The 6286-nt window shown below is 48.2% G+C and overlaps 1 long non-coding RNA gene across 1 annotated transcript; it reads right to left on the bottom strand.

The window, feature by feature from the left end:
• Positions 1-505: 505 nt before the first annotated feature.
• Positions 506-6086, bottom strand: LOC106695901. The gene is made up of 3 exons (XR_002827794.1): positions 5963-6086; positions 4341-4438; positions 506-937 (listed from the first exon to the last, which is right to left on the bottom strand). It is a non-coding gene; the product is annotated as an uncharacterized LOC106695901 (long non-coding RNA).
• Positions 6087-6286: the final 200 nt, after the last annotated feature.

Here is a 6286-nt window from a genome sequence, read left to right as displayed (position 1 = left end):
GCTCAGTGGATAGAGCATCGGCCTATGGACTGAAGGGTCCCAAGTTTGATTCCAGTCAAGGGCACATGTCCGGTTTGTGAGCTGGATCCCCAGTGTGGGATGTGCAGGAGGCAGCTGGTCAATGATTCTCTCTCTCTCATCATTGATGATTCTATCCCTCTCTCCCTCTCCCTTCCTCTCTGAAATCAATAAAATATATTTTTTAAAGCATAATTAATATTTTTCTATTACAATATCTCATTAAAAGGTAAAAATGCAAATGAAAAGTCAAATTCATCTGGCGTCCTGCTCTAGACTTCCATGCTGTCCTTGCCCAGGTCCTCTGAAGAACAGAGCCTGAGGCAAGGATTAAGGGTTTACACTGTATTTGGGGGACAGGGTCCCTGGGTGAGGAAAGAGAAGGGACTGGAGAAAGGAAGGAAGCAGTACGAAGTTGACAACAAGCCACAAAGAGACACACAGGTCAACAGGCAGGTGGATTCGCTCCACACGTGGGGACAAATGGCTGCGAGGAGAAACTGGCTCTCAGAGAGCAGTCCATGGGAGAAGGACAGAGCGAGCTGAATCTGCCAACTCCGGGGGCGGAGAAAGCGTGAGAAAAGCGAAGCGGCTGGAGTACAGGTGGGGCCTGAGTGGGTGACCGATTGCTTTGGGGCATCAATGCCTCCCTCACCTCACGCTAGTCCCAGCCCTGGTCAGCTCACCCCTCCTCCTGTTTCCCATTAGTCAGTGCTCGCCCCACAGCGTGAACCTCACCTGAACGTGCAGTTGCCAGATCCCATAACCACAGAGGTGCTTCTGTGTGTTCAGGAAGAACCAGAAGCTCCAGGCATGTGGCCGGGCTGCGTGCCAGGGGGGAAGGAGGGCACAGCATTCTCTGAGCGGCGACTGGTTGGCCCAGTGGTGTCTGCAATATGGTCCCGGATGTGGTTGGTGCCTTAAAAAAAAAAAAAGAGGCCATTGAGGAATCTAGGCTGGTACAGTCTGTGTGGCTGCAGGGACATGTCCAAAGAACAGCTATATTAAGAACTAGTTAGATGAAACATTACAAAAGAAAGGAGGCACACATTCGGGTTATCAAAAATGAGGGAGGGACACGACTACAGAGCCTGCAGACAGTGAAAGATATTTTGTGGGGAAATTCCAACAAATACTACTTAGATGAAACAGGCAGATTCCTTGAAAACACTACTGTCACAACGATCCCTCTGTAAGGTATAAATGTCTAATCACCATGCTGTACACCTGAAACTAACATAATATTGTGTCAACTTCAGTTAAAATAGAAATTTTTTAAATATTACTAAGCTGACAAAGGCCCAAGGCTATAGTACAAATCTGAAACTTCCATTACGAACTGAGGGAAAAGGCCATAGTTTACACATCTATACACTTTCTCAATACCATTCAAGTCAGAACATTCATAAATTTACAAAGCCTCATAATTTAAAGTCAAATAGCAGAGTTCTTTAAGCCAGGGTCTTGGCAGAGAGACTCAAATGGAAGCTTACCCTCCAGGCTTAATATGAATACAGAAAGAGGGTTATAAAACCAGTCAGAGGAGTTGGGAGGGAGGCAAATCCGGAGAAGAATCTAAGAATAGTAGCACCATACCCCACTGCTCCAGAAAGCTTAATCCAGAAAAACACTGCAAGGACAGATGGTTGCCAGCTATTTTACATCAGATGGCAGACCCAGGCGCCTCCGGGGGTCAGAGACCTACTAAGACAACAGGCAGTGAGATGCTAAGGGCTGACAAGCCCCTTGCAACTCCGTGGCTCCATCTGGTTCTGCAACAGCGTATGTGCTCAGCATCCCCAGATTTTCTGGATTACTCTTTGAAATCTCCCATTGTTTAACTGTTGGCTCAAGTTTAAGGGGGAAAAAAATACTGTGTGAGCCAAACGAAACACAACAGCAAGCCAGATACAGCCTGCAATCTACCAATTTGTGGCCTTGACTTTGTGTTTTGGTCTTAGGAGGTGGGGTGCAAAGAGAGGAGGCTGTGAGGTGTGTGTGTGTGTTTTGTTTGTATGTTTGTTTGGTTGGTTTTTTGTTGTTGTTCTTTTTTGGCTTTTTCCTATTTTTGAAAGTTCAAGCTCTGGTTTCTTTTTCATGACCTCTGAGGTATGGGGACTTCAAAACAAAGAGAAACAGTCACCGTCGGACATTCCGGCTCTTTCTCCATCCTGCCCCCAGGATCCAGCAGATAAGAAGCTAAATCCTAAGATCTGAAGAGGTGCCGAAGCCGGTTTGGCTCAGTGGATAGAGCGTCGGCCTGCGGACTGAAGGGTCCCAGGTTCGATTCCGGTCAAGGGCATGTACCTGGGTTGCGGGCACATCCCCAGTGGGAGATGTGCAGGAGGCAGCTGATTGATGTTTCTCTCTCATCGATGTTTCTAACTCTCTATCTCTCTCCCTTCCTCTCTGTAAAAAATCAATAAAATATATTAAAAAAAAAAAAAAAAAAGATCTGAAGAGGTTGGGTTTCTTCTCTCCCCTTCAGGCTGCTGCCAACTCGCTGTCCTGCCTTCGGGTTTGAGACACACTGGTGATTTTGTTTACTGCTGTTTCCATATGGCTAAGCTGCATAGGGTGCGGGGAGCGGGAGGGAACACTGAGGTTTCATTTCACTGTGAGAAGATGTTATTCTGTGTCAGGAAACAAGATGAAAAGCAAACATGCCTCGAGATTCCTGGAAAGAAAGCAGATTCATTGCGGCCTCTGAGCCCAGGCAGCGGTGTGCGGAGCTCCCGAGCTTGTCTGCCATGGCCACCTGGTCAGGTCCAGTGAGCCAGCCCAAGGCAGCTGCGCCTTCTCAAGGACACACTTCAAAGGCGCACAGCATGCTGCGGAGGGCGCCTGGCACTAATGAGCCAGCACCCAGGCTCCCAGCGGCAGGAGAACTTCCCAGCATCACCCTGAAGCATGGCGACTGCAATGCGATCCTGGAGATGGAAGCACTCAGGGGGGCGGGGCAGCCGGCAGTGGCTGCATCCCCAGACCTGCAGAGAGGGGCGAGCACTCAGAAACTCAAGGGGCTGCGAACACTGACAGGATGCAGAAGGATGCTGACCAATGTCCTCACAGCCTCTCTCCAGTGCACTCTGATCAGCTCGGCCAAGGTCCCTGTGGACCCAGCCCCACTCCCTAAGGAGCTGTGTGGAGCACGTCAGGCCCCAGTTGTCTATCTCCCTTGTGGGTCCCCATCAAGGCCACTCAAGCCACAATTTCCAGGAAGCCTGCAGCAAGTGTCTCTTCACAGCGGCTCACACAGAAAGCAGAGGGTTTCTAAGACGTCCTGCTGCACTCTGGGACTCCCGGGCCGGCTTCCTCTCCCCCAGGTCCACGGAGGGAGAGGCTGAACAGGCGCTAGGGCAGTGATGGCGAACCTATGACACGCGTGTCAGAGGTGACACGCGAACTCATTGTTTTGGTTGATTTTTCTTTGTTAAATGGCATTTAAATATATAAAGTAAATATCAAAAATATAAGTCTTTGTTTTACTATGGTTGCAAATATCAAAAAATTTCTATATGTGACACGGCACCAAAGTTAGGGTTTTTCCAAATGCTGACACGCCGAGCTCATAAGGTTCGCCATCACTGCTCTAGGGCTTTAACACACCCCAACCACGCTGTACCTTGGGAGAAAGGAGAAGGGCATGGCCTCCCAGGAAAGGCCAGCAGGGAGCTGAGGGGTTTCTTTCAGGGACTTGGGGACGTGGAGAAAGGAAAGAAAAAAAGATCCCCGTCTACAACGCCTGCCCAATCACCTGGGAGCCAACTGTCCTCAAAATTAGGAAGCCTTTATTCTTGAGATGATGTTCTCTAGAAAAATAAGACAGACTCTTCAGAGCCACCTTAATGCTCCAGGAAAGGAAGAATTCAAAGAGCAAACAAGCAAAGACGTATTCCTACTCTTCTAAAGGTCTTCCCAAATTCTGAAAGAAGTTCTGCCAGAGATTAGTGTTTATAATGGGAAAAGTATCAAAGTCATGGCAAGTGACCATACCTCCCATTTACAGTGTCTGATGAGGTTCTAAGATGTCTGCGCTCTTGGTATCCCTGCAGCAGTCCTATGCGGTAGGTACTTCCACAGCTCCCAATTTGCTAATGAGGAAACCGGAGCACAGAGAGGTTAAGTGACTTGCCCACAGTCACACAGCCACTAAGCGGCAGAGCTGAGATTTGAACCTAGACCATCCAAGCCCATATGCACCGCTGCCTCTTGCAATTTGATGCTATAAGTAATAATAAGAGACACAAAGAACATGTTCTAATTAACAAAGTATTCTCAATTTTTTATTTATTCCAAAAATATTTTTGTTTAGCACTCACCAAACGCAGGTCCCAGAGGTAGAGTGCTGAGCAAGTGACACCCAGGACCTGACCTCACAGTTCTCTTCTCCAGCAGCAGACAGACCAAGTCAATGCTCCTAAAACTAAGTGGTTAAGGGCAGTGGTTAAGTGCCACAAACAAATAAACACAGGGGTCATCACTCTCGGAAATAAATATTCTTTTCCTCCTTTTACAAATAAGGAAACTTAGATTTCAGAGTGAAATGCAATATGGCAAAAAGAACCCACTGAATTCCTAATTGTATTTAGTTTTGAGCAGCTACTCAATGTAGCCATATCATTTGACATTCAAAAGCTACTAAAAGGTGTATGGAAAAAGCCTCCTTTACCCCCTCAACCCCAGCCTCCCAGCTCCCCTCTCCGAGGCAACCGATGTTGAGTCTCCTATTGTCTGGGTCTCCTGCCGGAGACACTCCTAAGTCACCCAATACACACACACTGTCTTTCTCTACACAAGTTACAGCACAATGAACACATTGTCTGCTCCTTGGGTTTTTGTCTCTAACAAATCAATACACACTGAGCTTCCTCATTTTCTCAAGGCTGCATGGCATCTCATGGCACGGACGTATAATTCTAACTCCTGTTTAGCCAGTCTCCTACTGATGGTCACTTAGGCTAGTTCAAACTAGCACAGTGATACAGGGACCTGCTAAATGGACAAGCCATTTCCACACATGTATGTCTGCGGGATAACCTCCTAGAAGTGGGATTACTGGGTACACAGCCTTGCGTATTTGGAATTTTGATAGATAATAACCGTGTTGTCCACCATTGGGATGTCCCCAGTTTGCACTCACCCAGCAGTGGGTGGGCATGCCTGTTTGGCCAAACCCCAAACACAGTGAAAACACAATGCTTGGAGAATCAAAGGACCCAGAGGCCCCCTCCAACCCTCATCCACTGTGGGCCAACTGCAGGCCTCTCAACCTGTGAGCCCCATGGACCTCATGGGAAAACTGGGCTTAGTAGTGCTCCCCCACGTGTGTTCCCGAAGCATCAGGCCCACAGCCCTTTGGGGTCGAGGTGGGAGGTACTGGAGCTCCCCAGGAGAGCAGCTCACAAGAGATGTCCCCCAGGCCAACACCACCTGCACAGAGCCAGGGGCTGCTAGAGGCAAAGCCCAACAGTAGTTAACATATAAATGCGAGAGGTCGTCAGAAGGCTGATGGACTTTGGTATTCAGCAAGAGCTGATAATCAGCATCGCATTACCTGCTGCTGGCAAAATGGTTGAAGGCAATCCCCTAACCTGATAATCCTTTTATTGTTTACCAAACCTTACCATTGAAATGACTGTTTGCTTTGCTCAAGGGCAAATGTGTATTCTAGTAAATAAAAAGCTGTGGGTCCAGAGATTCGGGGAGCCATTCCACTAGAGAAGGGCCTCCGCCTGGTTTCCCCAATGCCTTCCAAATTTATATTTCTTGTCTAGTGTATCCATTTGCACGTGGCCCCTTCTCCAGATTCTGAATCCTTGCTGCAAAAGGTTGCAGCAAGGGGCCACACAGGATACCTCAAAGCAGACACCAGTAAAATGGCTCAGGCTCTGCAGCCAGACAAGCCATGCGCAAGCAGTGTGAGCTTGGGCAAGCTGCTTACTCTCTCCCGGGGAACGCCGAGAAGTCCAGTTCTTAAAGCATCACTGCAACCCGTTCCCAGACTGCATCCTGGTGGGCAGATGGAATGTGCAAGATCCACAGCGTTGCGTTCTAGCTCATTTCTGCAAGAAATTTAAAAAACAACAATGTCACAGCCAGGGTGTGGTGCCACTTGAGACAAATTAGGAAAGATACAGAATCCCAGTTGAGAGCTGGTGGCTGGAAATGTGTTGAGTCTGTAAGACAAACTTTAACACCGAGGCAGGATGTAAGACAGGAGCGAGAGGGAAAGAATAATGCGAATGATGTGGGGGCTACTATCCAT

The sequence above is a fragment of the Myotis lucifugus genome, unplaced genomic scaffold (assembly GCF_000147115.1).
Source record: "Myotis lucifugus unplaced genomic scaffold, Myoluc2.0 scaffold_4424, whole genome shotgun sequence".
NCBI lineage: Eukaryota > Metazoa > Chordata > Mammalia > Chiroptera > Vespertilionidae > Myotis > Myotis lucifugus.
Note: the sequence above shows the minus strand (reverse complement) of the source record. Positions and strands in the feature narration are given on the sequence as shown.